Below are 20,479 nucleotides of genomic sequence, written 5' to 3' on the forward strand. Positions count from 1 at the left end.
AAAAAGCAAGAGAATTCCAGAAGAACATCTATTGCTTCTTTATCGACTATGCTAAAGCCTTTGACTGTGTGGATCATAACTGTGAAAAAATCTTAAAGAGATGGGAATACCAGACCTCCTTACCTGCCTCCTGAGAAACCTGTATCCAGGTCAAGAAGTAACAGTTAGAACTGGACTTGGAATAACAGACTGGTTCTAAATTGAGAAAGGAGTGTGTCAAAGCTGTATACTGTCACCCTGCTTATTTAACTTATATGAAGAATACATTATGCAAAATGCCAGGCTGAATGAAGCACAAGCTGGAATCAAGATTGCTGCAGTCCCTGGGGTCGCAAAGAGTCATACACGACTGAGCGACTGAACAACAACAAGCCTAAGTGTGGGTTACTGTAATTTGGGGACAGAACATAAATTTCAGAAGAAAAATGTTAGAAATTGATAGAGCTTGCATGAGCCAAAAATACAAAGTTAGAGTGTGTGACGCGTCATACTTAAAAATTTTTTTAATTTTATATTGGAGTATAGTTGATTTACAGTGTTGTGCTGTTCAGTTGCTCAGTCCTGTCCAGCTCTTTGCAACCCCATGGACTGCAGCATGCCAGGCTTCCCTGTCCTTCACCATCTCCTGGAGTTTGCTCAAACTCATGTCCATTGAGTCAGTGATGCCATCCAACCATCTCATCCTCTGTCGTCCCCTTCTCCTCCTGCCTTCAATCTTTCTCAGCATCAGGGTCTTTTCCAATGAGCCAGTTCTTGGCATCAGGTGGCCAAAGTATTGGAGCTTCAGCTTCAGCATAAGTCCTTCCAATGAACATTCAGAGTTGATTTCCTTTAGGACGGACTGGTTTGATCTCCTTGCAGGCCAAGGATTTCTCAAGAGTCTTCTCCAACACCACAGTTCAAAAGCATCAGTTCTTCGGTGCTCAACCTTCTTTATGGTCCAACTCTCACACAATGATGTTGTGTTAGTTGGAGGTACACAGCAGAAGGATTCAGTTATCTGATTCTTTTTCAGATTCTTTCCCCATAAAGTTATTACAGAGTACTGAGTAGAGTTCCCTGTGCTATACAGTAGGAATAAATCAAGAGATCCCAACACCAAAATGGACCTTTAAAACTATGTCTGGGGGACTTCGCTAGTGGTTCACTGGTTAAGACTCTGTGCTTCTGATGCAGGAGGCTCAGGTTCAATCCCTGGTTAGGGAACTAAGATCCCACATGCTGCACTCCCCTCTCCCCTAAAAATTAGTCTTTGTTTAAAAAGTAAAATCAAATAAAAATAAAACGATGTCTGGAGCACATGGGAAAAAATGAAGAACACTAGGCCTGAAGCCAGGGAAAATAGAGTAAAGTCAACTAGGAGTTTATTTACCTTGGCTTTTCCTTAGAATGGGACCATCAACCAGGAGGAGCACAAGCAATGGATTAAGAGGGAAATAAACCCGGGAGGAATGTGGTGGTAATAAGGCTGCACTGCACTAATTCAAATTAACCATGTCTTGGCCCAGACTAAGGGCCAAGGGAACCAAAAGAAGTTTCAGAGAAACAGCTTGTAAAGGATTCCCATTGGGTTCCCTCCATTTCCAAAAAAGAAGACGTTTAGATGCTATACATTATAGGTTTCGGAGCTTGAGGTTGATTTTATTTTTATTTATTTATTTTATTAAAGTTTTTTTCAGTGTGGACCATTTTCAATGTCTTTGCTGAATTTGTTACAATACTCTTTCTGTTTTATGTTTTGGTTTTTTGAGGTATGTGGGATCTTAGTTCCCCAGCCAGGGATCAAACCTGCAACCCCAGGATTGGAAGATGAAGTCTCAACCACTGGACCACCAGGGAAGCCCCTTGAGGTTGATTTTATTTTGGGAAAAAAAAAAAAAGCCTGAGTGAATGAAACCATTCAAACAAGGGTTTAATAACTAGAAAAGGGAGCAGTCTGACAAGGTTCTATGTGTGTGGAAGAGGTTTGATGACTAAGGCTCCCTAGATTCTGCAGGGCAGGAATAGGGCGGGAGGCACACGGGGTGATGAATCAGAGTGGGATTCAGGGGGTGGATGGACGAGAGAAGGCAAAGCAGGCCAGCCTGAGGTCCGAAGTCCTACGAGGCGGGTGCACAGGAGGCAGAAGGGGATCTGAAGACCACGGGAAGTTATGAGTGCTGTAAAGACCTTCTCAAGGGTCAGGAAGCAGGAGGGACCAAGCCACCTTCAGGTGAGTGCTGGCGTTGGCTGGAGGCCAAACCAGAGGCGAGGGCCCAAGCCTGGCCAAGCACTGAAGGGCCATCCCTCCTGTCAGCAGAGCCAGGGGCTGGTAACACACACATAATCCATTAACACGATCATGTATCATAGCCTAACCGTCCCCCTTGATTTGTGAGTTCGTGGAAGGCAAAGAGCCATTTTCTGCCCTGCCTAAAGGATTGCTGATGATACAGTGCTTGACTGAACTAACTTCAGATCTTTTTATCCCAATGTTTCTACACTGGAGACCCAGAGTTCTTATAAGCACAAATGGATTCTAACATGCTTATCATGGACGAAGTGGAAAATGAAAACGAATGAGCTTTCCAAGCCTTCATTACGGAACCTGTTGTCTGAACAAACCCAAGCAGAAAAGCTCTGATGAGTAGATTCATGTTAACATGAAGGAATAGATTTTGTGGCGAGAAAAAGAATTGTAAAACTCACGGAACCTGTTCAAATAAAAGAAACTTGACGTAGAAGGGGATTAGCAGCAAAGGGGGTGCTAACTTTACGACATGGAAACATCATGACTATGTCATGACCGTGGTATGATTATACAACTCTATATATTTGTTAAAATTTATCCAACTACACACTTAAAATTCGTGAATTGTATTGTATACACACTGTTGTTCTTTAGTCTCTCAGTCATTTCCGACTCTCTGCGACCCCATGGACTGTAGCCCAACAGGCTCCTTCATCCATGAGAGTTCCCAGGCAAGAACACTGGAGTGGGTTGCCATTTCCTTCTCCTGTGTATACGTTATATCTCAGTAATAACGCTGATTGAAAAAACAAAACAAACAAATACACAATTGAAGTAGACTTGAATGAAATGCTGGACGAAATTTCAGACAACAAGTTGTTGGAAAGGGTGCCTAATATTTTGGAAGACAGGTTGAGAATTCAAAGACATCTTGACAGGCAAAAGTAAATTGCAGTAAATCAGGGCATTCTCCAGTGTAGACTCTACCTGGAAAATTGCATTCAATTCTGAACAAGATAGCATGATGGACTCTAAGAAATTAGAGATAAACTACTGGACGGTAGTCAGGATTGTTAGAGATTTGAAAACTGGGTCATATGAAGCATAATGCTATACATAATTTAGGAAAAGAGCTGCACAAAAATGATAAGTGGAATGGGTATGACAGCATCCAAGTTTGAAGCCCCCTGGCCAAAGAGGAGGTTCATTATGGGGTTATAGTTCTACGTAGATACCAAAGCACAACAGAGGGAAAATTCAGAAGCCAGACAAAGAATCTGTAAGCTGGATGGAGCCGGGCAGGCAGCCAGTCTCTGTGGCAGGAAAATGAACAAGACCAACCCTGCTGGGAGGCTGTGGTGGAGAGAATGGAAAAGTGAGGAAGAGTACATTATTTAGATGTTTATGTCTGGAAATGACATATGTCATTTCCGTCCACAGTTCACTGGCCAGATGTAGGCACACAGCCAGGCTTCATTTCAGTGGGGCTGGGAAAGGCAGTCTTTCTCAAGCCTCAGATGGTAAAGAATATGCCTGCAATGCAGGAGATCTGGGTTCAGTCCCTGGGTTGGGGAGATCCCCTGGAGAAGGGAATGGCTACCACTCCAGTATTCTTGCCTGGAAAATTCCACGGACAGCGGACCCCAGTCCGTAGAGTCACAGAGATCTGGGCACCACTGAGTGACTAATACTTTCACTTTCTATGCCAGGAAGTAGGAGGAAGCTGCGTTTTGGTACCAAAAAAACCAGCAGAGGAAAGGTAGAACCGAGACTGGGGGTTCAGCAAGATGAAAAGCAGATGCTACCATAAGAATGAGACATAGAATTTGCAGAAATTTGGGGAGGCTCTTGTACCACACATGGAACCACACATTCCAACAGCATTTACGTCAACAGCAAAGTGTGCGGCGGACAAGAGGAGAGCAGGCCTCAGGAATCTGCATTTTCCATCATGCCCTGCAGCTGCCCTTAGGCAGCCAGCAGCCCTGCTGACTTTGCCAGAAGCCGCTGCATCACATAGTGAAGGAAGGAAATCTCTGAGATCCTATGATAAGCAGGGTGGTCTCTTCTAGGACACATGGTGGGGGCGCAGTATTTTCAATACAAAGCTGCTGTACAGAATCGGGGACACCAGGCTGGGAGAGTCTGAAAGAATGATTTTAGAGCTGTTGCTTAGTGGGGGAAAGATTCTGATTTTATTCAAAGTTTCTGTCTTTACTGTGATTCCTAAGTCTATCCAAAGTGGCTTTTAGATGGTGTGGGTCTGCAAATCCAGGTCAGTAAATCACTGGAAAAGCCCCTGCTGCTGGGAAAGATTGAAGGCAAAAGGAGAAGGGAGCGGCTGAGGATTAGATGGTTAGAGAGCATCACCGACTCAATGGACATGAATTTGATCAAACTCCAGGAGATAGTGGAGGACAGGGAAGGCTGGCATGCTGTAGCCCATGGGGTCCTAAGGAGTCAGACTCTGCTAAGCGATTGAACAAATCACTGGAAATTTTTTTTGTGTAACTCCACTAGATGGCGCAAGGTGCTCACCTATTTTGAGCTGATACACCCATCCTTGTTGGAGAAGACTCTTGAGATTCCCCTGGACTGCAAGGAGATCAAACCAGTCAATCCTAAAGGAAATCGATCCTGAATATTCATCGGAAGGACTGATGCTGAAGCTGAAGCTCCAATACTTTGGCCACCTGATGTGAAGTGCTGACTTGTAAGAAAAGACCCTGATGCTGGGAGTTTCAGCTTCAGCATCAGTCCTTCCGACGAATATTCAGGACTGATTTCCATTAGGATTGACTGGATGGATCTCCTTGCAGTTCAAAGGACTCTCAAGAGTTTTCTTCAATACCACAGTTCAAAAGCATCAATTCTTCAGCATTCAGCTTTCTTTATAGTCCAACTCTCACATCCATATTGATTAGACGGACCTTTGTTGGCAAAGTAATAATCTCTGCTTTTTAATATGCTGTCTAGGTTGGTCATAGCTTTACTTCCAAGGAGCAAGTGTCTTTTAATTTCATGGCTGAAGTCACCATCTGCAGTGATTTTGGAGCCTCCCAAAATAAAGTCTCTCACTGTTTCCATTGTTTTCCCATCTATTTGCCATGAAGTGATGAGACCAGATGCCAAGATCTTAGTTTTCTGAATGTTGAGCTTTAAGCCAACTTTTTCACTTTCATCAAGAGGTTCTTTAACTCTTCACTTTCTGCCACAAGGGTGGTGTCATCTGCATATCTGAGGTTATTGATATTTCTCCTGACAATCTTGATTCCAGCTTGTGCTTCATCCAGCCCGGCATTTCACATGATATAAGTTAAATAGGCAGGATGACAATATACAACCTTGACGTACTCCTTTCCCCATTTGGAATCAGTCTGTTGTTCCATGTCCAGTTCTAACTGTTGCTTCTTGATCTACATACAGATTTCTCAGGAGGCAGGTCAGGTGGTCTGGTATTCCCATCTCTTTAAGAATTTTTCACTGTTTGTTGTGATCCACAGAGTCAAAGGCTTTGGCGTAGTCAATAAAGCAGAAGTGGCTGTTTTTCTGGAACTCTCTCGCTTTTTTCGATGATCCAGTGGATGTTGGCAATTTGATCTCTGGTTCCTCTGCCTTTTCTAAATCCAGCTTGAACATCTGGAAGTTCATGGTTCACGCACTGTTGAAGCCTTGCTTGGAGAATTTTGAGCATTACTTTGCTAGTATGTGAGATGAGTGCAATTGTGTGGTAGTTTGAACATTCTTTGGCATTGGCTGAAACTCCAGGACTTTGGCTGAAACTCCAATAATTTGGCCACCTGATGCGAAGAACTGACTCATTGGAAAAGACCCTGATGCTGGGAAAGATTGAAGGCGAGAGAAGGGGACGACAGAAAATGAGATGGTTGGATAGCATCATCGACTTGATGGACATGAGTTTGAACAAGCTTTAGGACTTGGTGATGGACAGGGAAGCCTGGCGTGCTGCTGTCCATGGGGTCACAAAGAATTGGAAATGACTGAGACTGAACTGATGCTGGGGAAGATTGAAGGCAGGAAGATAAGAGGATGACAGAGGACAGGATGGTTGGATGGCATCACCGACTCAGTGCACATGAGTTTGAGCAAGCTCTGGGAGATGGTGAAGAGTCGTGTGAGATGAGTCAAACATGACTGAGTGACTGAACAACAACAATGGTCTTTGTGGGTTTCCTTGATGGCCCAGCGGTAAGGAATCTGCCTGCAATGCAACAGACACAAGTTCGATCCCTGGGCCAGGAAGATCCCCTGGAGAAGGAAATGGCAACCCTTCCAGTATTCTTGCCTGGGAAATCCCATGGACAGAAAATCCTGGTGGGTCCCTGTCCATGAGGTCAAAAAAGAGTCAGACATGACCTAGCAACTAAATGAGAACAACAAAATGGTCCTCGTGCAAAATAGGGGACCAAGAACTTTAAAGTAAAACATTGACCAGGCAGTAGGTAGACAGGAACTCCTGTATCATTCTAGAATAATCACAGGAGCTCTACTTTAGTGGCATTGCATAGCCACACACCTAATATCACCAGAGTCAACGATGCAGCGTTCCCTTCAAAAACACTGGCTTCACCACACATTAAAACTACTGATTCCGACATACAACACATAAAACTCATGAATACAGAGGACAGATTCACTTCTAAGTCTTATTCAGAAGCTGCTCTTATGAAACGGAAACAGTGGATAAGTACGTACTATAAATAATCAGCCAGTCGAGCAAGCGGCATTCACGAAAATACCTTCTATACACCAGTATCCTGACTGAGGCAGGGGTGGGGGGAGAACTCTGGGAGGGGGCTGGTTTGGTTTCCCTTCTGAATAGGCTGCTGGCATGCTTTCCCAGGGCTTCCCAGGTGGCACTAATGGTAAAGAACTCGCCTGCCAATGCAGGAGACATAAGAGACTGAGGTTTAATCCCTGGATCAGGAAGATCCCCTGGAAGAGTAAATGGCTACCCACTCCAGTCTCCTCTTGCCTGGAGAAGCCCAAGGACAGGGGAGCCTGGCGGGCTACAGTCCATGGGGTCACAAAGAGTCAAGAGTACTGAAGTGACTTAGCATGCACTCCGCTGGGGTTACCTCCAGGTGCAAGTGCCTTGGCAGAGGCCTGTCTGTCTGAAGATGCTCAGTGGCTGGCTCAACTGCTGGCCTCCTGCCTTGTGGTCCCTCCACTGGGTCCTGTTGCGTGTCTCTCCGTGCATGGAAAGCAAGTGATCCCAGGCCAGCCGCCTCCAAGGGATGCCCACACCTCCTGAGAATGTGCCCACGTGCACGGACCACATATAGCTGACCCCTCAGTCTGCCCTCTCCCCTCATAGATGGCTTCAGCCAGTCTCTTGGGGTGGGGAGGTGCCAGAGACCCCCAGCAACCTTCCCCAAAGAGGTCCCTGACCTCAGTCTTCCCAGCATCGGCCCTGGAGGAGGTGATGGCTGAGGGGGCACAGAAGTGGGGTGGGGATGCATCTCCCTAAGACCCGCCCGGGGGCAGCACACGTCTTGCAGCATGGTACGATGTATCATTTTGTTCTTGATCTTGGGGTGTCTGCAGAAAGAGCCTTTGTAGAAGACACATCTCTCCTCTCTCCTTGGAAGTGAAAAGCACAGGCTTTGGGTTGTTGTTGTTCTTCAGTCACTCAGTTGTGTCCAACTCTTTGTGATCTCATGGACTGGAGCTTGCCAGTCCTCTGTCCATGAGATTCTCCAGGCAAGAATACTGGAGTGGGTCGCCATTTACTTCTCCAGGGGATCTTCTGACCCATGGATCAAATCTCTGTCGCCTGCACTGGCAGATGGATTCTTTACTGCTGAGCCACCAGGGAGAGTACCAAGGAAGCCTTCTGATGGTGTGGTAGGATAAATAAGAGCCCCAAAGATCTTCAGATCTGAATCCCCAGGACCTGTGAATGTGTAACTTACCTGGCAAAAGGGATTTTGCAGCCGAGATTAAGTGATCTTGAGATGAGGACATTATCCCAGGTTATCTGAGTAGACCCAAGGTGATCACTGGGATCCCTGTAAGACAAAGTGGAGGATGATGGGTCAGGGTCAGAGAGGAGGTGTGAGGCTGGGAGCAGAGGCTGGAGGGATGTGGGCCCGTGAGTCAGGGCAGCCCCGTGTACCCCCGGAATCTGGAGAAGACAAGGAAACAATTCTCCCCCGCAGCCCCAGGAGAAATACAGCCCTGTCCACCCTGTTCAGACTCTCAGAGCTTTAAGAGACTGCATTTGCGCCATTAAAGCCACTAAGTTTGTGGTCATCTATCACAGCAGCCACAGGAAACCAGTCCAGATGCTCACGGAGCATCCATCAGGGATAAACATCATCGATGCGTAATATAAATGCATGCGTTGGTCACTCAGTCATGTCTGACTCTTTGTGACCCCATGGACTCCTCTGTCCATAGGATTCTCAAGGCAAGAATACCGGAGTGGATTGCCATTTCCTTCTCCAGTAATACAAATCCATCATAGCAAATGATACTTCCCTGTGGTGATGACATTATCTCAACAAGAGTCTTGGTACAAGGGGGATAATAATGGTATTCCTATTGAAAAAATGGTAAAATCATGGCAATATAAGTTGGTGGGAATGCAAACTAGTACAGCCACTATGGAGAACAGTGTGGAGATTCCTTAAAAAACTGGAAATAGACCTGCCTTATGATCCAGCAATCCCACTGCTGGGCATACACACTGAGGAAACCAGAAGGGAAAGAGACACGTGTACCCCAATGTTCATCACAGCACTGTTTATAATAGCCAGGACATGGAAGCAACCTAGATGTCCATCAGCAGATGAATGGATAAGAAAGCTGTGGTACATATACACAATGGAGTATTACTCAGCCATTAAAAAGAATACATTTGAATCAGTTCTAATGAGGTGGATGAAACTGGAGCCTATTATACAGAGTGAAGTAAGCCAGAAAGAAAAACACCAATACAGTATACTAACGCATATATATGGAATTTAGAAAGATGGTAACAATAACCCTGTGTACGAGACAGCAAAAGAGACACTGATGTATAGAACAGTCTTATGGACTCTGTGGGAGAGGGAGAGGGTGGGAAGATTTGGGAGAATGGCATTGAAACATGTAAAATATCATGTATGAAACGAGTCGCCAGTCCAGGTTCGATGCACGACACTGGATGCTTGGGGCTGGTGCACTGGGATGACCCAGAGGGATGGAATGGGGAGGGAGGAGGGAGGAGGGTTCAGGATGGGGAACACATGTATACCTGTGGCGGATTCATTTTGATATTTGGCAAAACTAATACAGTTATGTAAAGTTTAAAAATAAAATAAAATTAAAAAAAAAACAACAGTTATGCCCCCCCAAAAAAATAAAAATAAAAATAAAAGGAGAGTCCATTCCAAGATCATACTACATAATTGGTGGCATTTTCAATGATGTATTTCATGACTTTAAAATTTTAGAGTGTAGCAAAGATGGCTTTCCTTGTGGCTCAGCTGGTTAAGAATCTGCCTGCCATTTGGGAGACCTGGGTTCGATCCCTGGGTTGGGAAGATCCCCTGGAGAAGGGAACAGCTGCCCACACCAGTATTCTGGCCTGGAGAATTCCACAGACTGTGTAGTCCATGGGATCTCAAAGAGTAGGACACGACTGACCGACTTTCACTTTCACTTCCAAGGTGGAATAGTCAACAAAAGCACAGAAGCCTTGTGAGGAAATACCAGCTATGGAGCTGTTCTGAGGGTCAGATGGTCATGGATTTATGACTTCTTAGCTCCACCATTTCCAACTCTGTCACCTGGCAAAGGACCTCGCCATCCTGAAGTCACTTTTTTATCTGTGTGTTAGAGATTGCCCTGAGGAAGAAAGAAGCCATGTACAACACTCAGCGTCAACTGGCAAGTGGCTGCATTAAGTGAGACAAGTTGGCTGTACCTCTTGAATTCAGTTACAAAGTTATCTTAGCAAGACTCATGATAGAATCATGATAGAATCATGAGTCTTAGCATGACACTGGTATTTCATTTAAATGATGGTAAAAGCATGACTATATATATATATATATATATATATATATATTTTTAAAGATACTCCACTAGAAAGATAAATGACATAATCAGTGGCAGAGCTGAGAAATGACCCCGTATAGTAGGATTCCATTGGCCAACAGTGTTCTCTATTAGATATGATGTCATGCCTCATTGATAAGAGTAAGCCAAGAAAGAATTATTTTGTTCATTTTTGATAACGAAGATCAAAAATAAAGGTGGTGACTACGGCCAGAGAGGAGCATCCCTGGTGGCTCAGAGGTAAAGAATCTGCCCGCAATGCAGCAGACCTGTGTTCTTTCCCTTGGTCGGGAAGATCCTCTGGAGAAGGAAATGGGTACCCACTCCAATATTCTTACTTGGAGAATCCCATGGACAGAGGAGTCTGGCTGGCTACAGTTCATGGGGTCGCAGAGAGTCTGACATGACTGAGGGAGTTTCACTTTCAATGGTAAAAGGAGGTACAAAATGACCACACCCCCCACACACAGATGAACAGCAGGAAAAAACCTTCCCTTCTCTCCCTACCTCTTCCTCCACCTAGAGTCCCAAAGATGTAGGATACAATAAACTTTCTTTTTAAACTTTTGTTTTGAGATAGTTATGGATTCACAGGAAGTTGTAAAAATAATACATCAGGTCCATGTACCTTCCACTTGACTTCTCTGTTGGTAACATCTCACATAATGATAGCATAAGGTCAAAATCAGGGAAACTGTCATTGGTCCAACCCATAGACTTGCTCAGATTTCACCAGTTTTATATGCATTTGTGTGTGTGTGTGTAGTTAATTCTATGTAATTTTATCACACGTGTAGACTTGTTTAACTACCACCGCAGTCGATAACAGGACAGTTTCATCACCCTAAGGGTGTCCCTGGAATTGTTAGCCTGTATAGTTACTCCCTCCATCCCTCCATCCCTCAGCCCCTCCCTGCATCCCTAAACCCTGGCAATCAGATGGGATGATGCAAGTGCCAACATAAACAGATGTATCAGTCAGCTCAGGTTACTGTAACAAAATTCCACAGATTGGGGGCTTAAACCACAGAAGTTAATTCTCAAATTCTAGAGCCTGGAAGTCCAAGATCAGGGTGCCAGCTGTTTCGGTTCCAGGTATGGGTTCTCTTCCTGGAATGAAGAGTCACTTCTCACTGTGTCCTCAAAAGGTGGAGAGATGGTTCTGGTGTCTCCTCCTCTTCTTATAAGGACACTAATCCCATTATCTGTGAAGAAAGCTGAGCGCCGAAGAATTGAGCTTTTGAACTGTGGTGTTGGAGAAGACTCTTGAGAGTCCCTTGGACTGCAAGGAGATCCAACCAGTCCATTCTAAAGGAAATCAGCCCTGGGTGTTTTTTGGAAGGAATGATGCTAAAGCTGAAACTCCAGTACTTCGGCCACCTCATGCAAAGAATTGACTCATTGGAAAAGACTCTGATGCTGGGAGGGATTGGGGGCAGGAGGAAAAGGGGACGACAGAGGATGAGATGGCTCGATGGCATCACCGATTCGATGGACGTAAGTTTGAGTGAACTCTGGGAGTTGGTGATGGACAGGGAGGCCTGGTGTGCTGCGATTCATGGGGTCGCTAAGAGTCAGACACAACTGAGTGACTGAACTGAATCCCATTATGGAAGCCCCACCCTTAGGACCTCATCTCTCACTGATCACCTCCCAAAGGCCCCAACTCCAAATACCATCTCACTGGGGGTTAGGACTCCAACATATGAATTTTAGGTGGTTGCAAACATTCAATCCATAACACAGGTGATGTCTGAGAACCAGTGGCTCCTCCCTGTCTATTCCCTGATGACTTTATGTAACTTAGGACCCAGCCAACAGAGAGGAAGAAAGGCAAAAAACCCTAAATTGACTAAGAAAACAATGATCATTTTAAAGATCCACATGCATCGTTTAGGGGGCTTCCCAGGTGGCTCTGTGGTAAAGAATCCGCCTGCCAATGCAGGAGACACGGGTTTGATCTCTGGGTGGGGAAGATTCCCTGGAGAAGGAAATGGCAACCCACTCCAGTATTTGTGCCTGGGAAATCCCATGGACAGAGAAGCCTGGTGGGCTACAGTCCAAGGGGGTCACAAAAGAGTCGGACACAACTTAGTGTCTAAACAACAGCAAAGCATGGTTTATCATGAACGGGCAAGAGTGAAGTCCATTCTACACAGGAGAATGGTAACCCTGAGATACGGGGACAGGATTACATATTTGGATCAGCGAGTGTGCACCTGAGGCACGTGTTACACAGATAAGACAGTTTCTCCCTCACCAGCGAGCCTGTGAGCCTCAGAGAAAGAACTCGATGATAGCTCTGTTGTTAAGTCTTGATTTCAAGGAGTGTGATCTATCTCTTGGCATCAACCACAAAACCAACACTGTTTTGCTTGAGTCAAAACCCTTCCAAAGAGACACCTGCAGCTTTCAGTGAAGGTCTCTGGACACCTCCCAAGGTCTGTCTGGAAAGGATCTGGCAGGTCATCAGGGAGAAAACACATGCTGTGGATGAACTCCAAGCTTTGTGGGCTTCTCCATCCTGCATGCCTCAAGACAAAGAAAAAGCCATGCGGGGCACCCACAGTCGGGCACGGAAGTGGGTTGATCCCTCATCTCTGTCACAGGATAGGCAAAGACTCTGTGCTGTTGCAAGTCTTCTGTGGTCCCAGGCTGAACCCCAGAAAAGTAGGACAGCTCTTGTGGTTCTAGGCGTCCTTCCAAAAGGTAAGTTGTTGTTGTTCAGTCGCTCAGTCGTGTCTGACTCTTTGAGACCCCAAGGACTGCAGGAGGCCAGGCTTCCCTGTCCTTCGCTATCTTCTAGACTTTGCTCAAACTCATGTCCATTTGAGTCGGTGATGCCGTCCAACCATCTCATCCTCTGTCACCCCCTTCCCCTCCTGCCCTCAATCTTTCCTAGCATCTGGGTCTTTTCCAAAAGATAAGAGTAATTCCTAAGTTTTCACTGACCTTGTTCAATGTTTAGTGAACACTTCTATAGGTACAGACCATTGCTCAACCAACAAATATTTCTTCAGAACCATTTGCATGGCTTTGACATACGCGTTAATGCAAACGCAGGAAAGGAAAGACAGCATCTACAGATAATGCTGAAGAGTGAGGAGCTGGCTTTGATTTTGTGTGTGTGTGTGCATTTCAGGAATAAGGCAAAACTCATGCTCACTGTGCCTCTGGATGACCTCAGGAATATTAAAAAAATGTATGACTACCTATAATCCTTAACATTTTCAAAAGGTTAAAAAATGATATAAATGAACTTATTTACAAAACAGAAAAAGATTCACAGATTTTGAAAACAAAGTTACAGTTATCAAAAGGGATAAACTCGAAGTTTGGAATTAAGATACCCATACACTTCAGTTCAGTTCAGTTCAGTTGCTCAGTCATGTCCGACTCTCTGCAACCCCATGAATCGCAGCATGCCAGGCCTCCCTGTCCATGACCAACTCCCGGAGTTCACCCAAACTCATGTGCATCGAGTCGGTGATGCCATCCAGCCATCTCATCCTCTGTCGTCCCCTTCTCCTCCTGCCCCCAATCCCTCCCAGCATCAGGGTCTTTTCCAATGAGTCAACTCTTCGCCTCAGGTGGCCAAAGTATTGGAGTTTCAGCCTCAGCATTAGTCCTTCCAATGAACACTCAGGACTGATCTCCTTTACGATGGACTGGTTGGATCTCCTAGCAGTCCAAGAGACTCTCAAGAGTCTTCTCCAGCACCATAGATCAAAAGCATCAATTCTTTGGCACTCAGCTTTCTTCACACTCCAGCTCTCACATCCATACATGACCACTGGAAAAACCATAGCCTTGACTAGATGGACCTTTGTTGGCAAAGTAATGTCTCTGCTTTTTAATATGCTATCTAGGTTGGTCATAACTTTCCTTCCAAGGAAGAAGCGTCTTTTAATTTCATGGATGCAGTCACCATCTGCAGTGATTTTGGAGCCCCCAAAAATAAAGTCTGACACTGTTTCCACTGTTTCCCCATCTATTTCCCATGAAGTGATGGGACCAGATTCCATGATCTTCGTTTTCTGAATGTTGAGCTTTAAGCCAACTTTTTCACTCTCCACTTTCACTTTCATCAAGAGGCTTTTTAGTTCCTCTTCACTTTCTGCCATAAGGGTGGTATCATCTGCATATCTGAGGTTATTGATATTTCTCCCAGCAATCTTGATTCCAGCTTGGGCTTCTTCCAGCCCAGCATTTCTCATGATGTACTCTGCATATAAGTTAAATAAGCAAGGTGACAATACACAGCCTTGACGTACTCCTTTTCCTATTTGTTCCATATCCAGTTCTAACTGTTGCTTCCTGACCTGCATACAAATTTCTCAAGAGGCAGATCAGGTGGTCTGGTATTCCCATCTCTTTCAGAATTTCCCACAGTTTATTGTGATCCACACAGTCAAAGGCTTTGGCATAGTCAATAAAGCAGAAATAGATGTTTTTCTGGAACTCTCTTGCTTTTTCCATGATCCAGCAGATGTTGGCAATTTGATCTCTGGTTCCTCTGCCTTTCCTAAAACCAGCTTGAACACCCATACACTACTATACATCAAATAGATAATCAAGAGGGACCTACTGTATAGCACAGGGAAGTCTACCCAACACTCTGTAATGACCGATATGGGAAAGCAATCTAAAAAAGAATATACGTATAACTGAACCACTTAGCAGAAACTAACACAACATTGTAAATGAACTATATGCCAATAAAAAAAATTTTTTTAAGAGAACAAAACTCAGAAAGATGAAGGTGAGTAGATGAGATGAAACTCAGCCACTGCTGACCCCAAGTCTGAGTTTTAGAAGACACTGTGCTGGTAGTTTTCCTTGCCCATCACACACACCTTGAGAGCATTAAGTTAAAAATGAACTGATCTCACTCTACAGCACCAGGAACTATGCTCAATATCCTGTGGCAAACCAAAACGGAAAAGGACGTGAAAAAGAACACACCTGACTGACTCACTTTGCCGTATGGTAGGAACTGCTGCTGCTAAGTCACTTCTGTCATGTCCAACTCTGTGCGACCCCATAGACCGCAGACCACCAGGCTCCCCGTCCCTGGGATTCTCCAGGCGAGAACACTGGAGTGGGTTGCCATTTCCTTCTCCAATGCATTAAAGTGAAAAGTGAAAGTGAAGTCGCTCAGTCGTGTCCGACTCTTCGCAACCCCATGGACTGCAGACTACCAGGCTCCTCCGTCCATGGGATTTTCCAGGCAAGAGTACTGGAGTGGGGTGCCATCACCTTCTCCAATAGTAGGAACTATCGCACTGTAAATCAACCAGACTTCAATAAAATGCATTTTTAAAAAGTATACGTGTTCTTCTCACATGCGTGCGTGCATCCCATGAAATGTTTATTGAACCCAATTTACACTGAGAATTTTGTGGCTGTGTAAACATTTCCATCAGAATCCTAAACAAGGTAACCAACCGATCAAGACAGCATCTGGCAACAAGCCACTTCATTTAACTCGAATGGTTTCTTAAGAACAACTTACTTGATTTATCACTGCTTGCTCACTTTTACATGGCTGCATTGAAATTTCAAGTTTATTTGATTTGCAGTTGTACTTTTTGCTTGTATTAGGTTAGATCACTTACATTTATCAAGCAAGAATTACTTTTTAAAGTTTTATTAATGGAAAAGACTTGTTCAAAACAGCATATTTAATTACTCTATAGTATTAATAACAGCAGTAAGTATGGGTCACTGAAATAGTAGTAATTTTTATACCACCTAGGCATACGGTACCATGTTTGTGGGGGATGTGGGCAGAATTTTGGAATCACCCGGGCATGTTTTCCTCTCAATGCCTTCCTGAGGCTCTGGTTCACCACCTCCTCCACCCACCCCATTCTCCTCAATGTATATACGGCCCCCCCGGGAACATACTCCTCTCATCCTCCCCCCAGGGACCCAGAGAGACACACCATCACTGGTGGGAGTGACAAAACTCTTGAAGTAAAGGACAGTTCTTTTTAAAAGTTAGCTTGATGGAAAAAGCTGGCAGATTTGCACTTGGGGACTACTCGCTCAAGAACATTCTACAGGTAACTCCCCAAACTTGGACCTTTCCCCCAGCATTTTGTGAATTTTCCACGATGTCTAATGCCTTTTCCATGCTTGCACCCTCTCCTTCTTCTTTCTCCTGAACATCCTGTCTTCTCCATCTGGCTTTCAAGTCTGATTCATGCAAAGAATAACTTTTTCTTCCTCCCCGAAGCCTTCTCTAATTATCCTAGACCACAATCATAATCTCCACCTCCTCTCCACTTAGCATCTCACCCTTGAGCTCAAACTACACTGTAAGTTCCAGCTTCATATCTAAATGGTTAAATTCTTCCAGCATCATGTCTAGAACTCCTGTTATATCATGGCACACAGCTAGCACAGGGGTTCATGACACAGATACAGTCTTCCAATCCATCAAACACACTGCATGCTGACTCTATTCCAGGCAGACTGGAATAGAGATTCCAGGGGATATTTTTATATTCCAGGGGATATAAAAATGAGCCTGAGACAATCCTTGCCCATGAACAAATCAAGTCTAGGGTCTCCAGGCAAGAACACTGGAGTGGGTTGCCATTTCCTTCTCCAATGCATGAAGGTGAAAAGTGAAAGTGAAGTCGCTCAGTCGTGTCCGACTCTTAGCGACCCCATGGACTGCAGCCTACCAGGCTCCTCCGTCCATAGGATTCTCCAGGCAAGAGTACTGGAGTGGGAAATAGAATATGCTGTGCTACACTTTTTGAGTGTTGACATATTTAGCAAATCATCAATCAAAAGAAATAGGAAAACTGTATTCTCTGCTTCCTCTCTCATAAATCTCTCTGGGTAAGAGTCACCATCGGTAAACTAGGTGAAAATTGGCTTTGACCAACTCTGGGAGATAGGGAAGGACAGAGAAGCCTGGCGGGCTGCAGTCCATGGGGTTGCAAAGAATCAGACATGACTTAGCAACTGAGCAACAACCACATGACTCCCAAGGTACCAAGGGCCCCTGAGAAATCGTGGAGGCAAAGCCAGAGGAATCCATTTTCTCTTCCTATCTTTTTGATCAAAAAGAAAAAAAAAGTCACTAAAAAAACGAAACTGTCGTGAGTACACAAAGCTGTCAAGGGTTCAGGAGAAACACAACACCATATAAGCAGATAAAAAGGTGAGTCGGAGGAGGTGGGAAAGAGCTGGCCCAGAATAGAACAGTGGCCTTGCAGATGTTCAGAAAGCAGCTTGGGTAAGGGGGCCTCTGGTGGGGAGGCGCAGAGGAGGAGCTTGAGTATCAGAGCGGCTAGATAGAGGGACCAGAAGGTGACCAAGGGTAAATTCGAGGGAGAAGAAAAGAAACCAACGGCAGAGCCTGCCTTCCCTCTTCAGTCTCTCTGCCCTGGCTACGCTGGCCAGGCCCATCCACTGGTGGTCTCACGTGGGGGACCAGGGGAAAGCCCCTAACTCCAATGAGCCTGATTCTAAAATCTTGGACCCCTTGCCCCATCATTTAGTCACGCACGGGAGCCACTTCCTGGCAAGAGCTGGCACAGGGGCCTCCCTGACCAGCAGATCCTCTTCACTCTTGTACTAAGACACCCTTGTTGCTGAGCCCTGCATCCAGATCCTGTCTTTGAACACATGGGTCCTGACTGGAGCTCTGTGTCTAACTAGAGAATGGGCCCTGCAAACCCCTTACAGGTCTCATTGGAAAAATCAGGACTGGATTTTAGGTCTTTTCCAGCTTTGAGGTTCTTTGAGCTTGGTGGTTTCACACAGCAAAACCAGTAACTCCTGACATCAAAGGACATATGTGTGGGGATACCTCGGCTCCTTTGAAGGGGGATCATTAATTTATTCATTCTGACTAATAAGGCTAATAGAAATAATCACCTATGCTTACGGAGAGTTTTGGAAACCTTTCACTGGGTTTTATTTGTATGACACCTCCCTAGGTTTAAAGACCATCTCCTCTTGGTCACACAGACGCTCTGATGTCACTCAGAAGCTTAGGAAGTTCTGTAAATACTGGTAAGTTCGGAAACTCCCAAGTTGCGTAGCTAGAAAGGGACCAAGTTTAGAATACAGCCCAGCAGTCTTCCTTCAGCACAGCTAGCTCCCTGCCCCACCAGGCCTCTTGTCCCCTAATTCCATTCATCAAATGGTCCTTAAAGGCTAGGCATGCATTGAGCACAATGTTACAATTTGTGGAAGAAAACTTGGGGCCCTCAAGGAAGTTCTGATCCCTTAGGTCAAAGGTGCCATAAAACAAATTTAACCATGAACCAGCACCACCACTTAGAGTAGAATTGGAGAGTCCTAGCAGATGGAGAAAAGAAAACTCATTTCCCTGGACGACTTGACCTCTGCAGAAACCAGCTGGGACACAATGGGACAAAGGGCAGATATAAGGTCAAACAAAACAAGAGTTGAGTAGGAGAGGGGAGAAGAGAAAGACCAAGACAAGGTCCCCAGTGTTGCTGGAGGATTGACAGATTGAAATAACAGTAGCTGTTAATGTTTACTTTCAAATAAACCAGTTTTGTCCAAATTCAACTTTCAGTTTTTAAGCAGGCATTTCCTTTTAGAGGCAAGGAGGTGGTGGGGGCAAAACTCCAGAAGATTTGGGGCTCTCCTCCTTTTTATTTTATTCTATTGTTTTTCTCCCCCTTAGTTTTAAAATGAGGAAGGGACTGCACATACTTGGCATGCTGTGAAGTTTCTAAGTGTGCCCAGGATGCACCTGTAATTCTTGGTTAGTAAAGAACTAAGAATAAAAACCCTCTGATTACTTCAAAGTTCTCCTTTACCGGTGCTTTTGTTGTGGAAACCTTGTTGTACCAGCTACTGTCACTCCATGGTGGGGGCATGTTTTTTAAATTAGCCCATGGATAGGCTATTACATGTTTAATTGCTAATGACAATGATTTTCCTTCCATTTATTTCACCAAAACAACACTCCCCCCGCCCCTTAATGTCTTTGTTTAACAATCAACATTTCAACAAGAGAAAACAAAATATTTTAAAAAGAGATACTGCCATAAGCTAACACACCCACTGTTTTCATTCTTCCCTAGTTCTAATGACCACTCATATGTATTTTTACCTAATTAAACTCATACTTTTGATATGGTTATGTGATCTGATTTTTCCTTTAAATTACGCTGTAAACATTTTTCCTGTTTCCATGCACTTAATGATTGTTATTTAACAACTTCTGTCTTTTGAGTTAACCATTTCCCTGTTTTTGGCCACTGAGATGGATGCCAACTGATTACTCAGTGTATTGGTTTATAAGGAATTTTTACAGAGACATAAAAAATGTCTTAAGGTGAAAAATTCAGGAGATGCATGATGGTAAAAGTTGCATGATAATGTGAACATACTTAGTGTCACCAAACTGTACAGGTAAATAGGGTAAATAGTTAAAATAGTACTTTTTATTTTATGTGATTTTTATCACGACAAGGAGAAGGCAATGGCAACCCACTCCAGTACTCTTGCCTGGAAAATCCCATGGACGGAGGAGCCTGGTAGGCTGCAGTCCATGGGGTCGCTAAGACTCGGACAGGACTGAGCGACTTCACTTTCACTTTTCACTTTCATGCATTGGAGAAGGAAATGGCAACCCACTCCAGTGTTCTTGCCTGGAGAATCCCACGGACGGCGAAGCCTGGTGGGCTGCCATCTATGGGGTCGCACAGAGTTGGACAACTGACGCGACTTAGCAGCAGCAGTATCAAGACAAAAAAAATTTTTTAAGTGTCTTTGAGGTGATTGCCTTTTGGAAACAAGCAGCTCCAGATCACTGTGTATCTGCCAGGTACAAAGATGGATCCCAGACTCTAAAAGGCCCGTGGGTGAATGGTTGGCAGGTTATTAATAATTCTTCCTATGAAAGGACAGAAACATGACCAATAGTCTGTAACTATGATAACAGTGACATTCATTTTTATGATTAATAACCAAAAAAATCAGAAGTACTACGACGTGGTGCCAGCTCTAGCTTCCTCCTTTCTGTTCCCTTATGCCAGAGCCATATAAAAGGGGACCACATTGCTGGTACTTTCTGCGTTAGACCACGTAGCATTCCCTCAACTGGGCTTGTAAGCATCAGTGCTGGATGTCAAGGGGAACGCACTATTTCCCAGAAGAAGGTCTCCTGATGCTTTCAGG

The sequence above is a fragment of the Bubalus bubalis genome, chromosome 14, assembly GCF_019923935.1.
Source record: "Bubalus bubalis isolate 160015118507 breed Murrah chromosome 14, NDDB_SH_1, whole genome shotgun sequence".
NCBI lineage: Eukaryota > Metazoa > Chordata > Mammalia > Artiodactyla > Bovidae > Bubalus > Bubalus bubalis.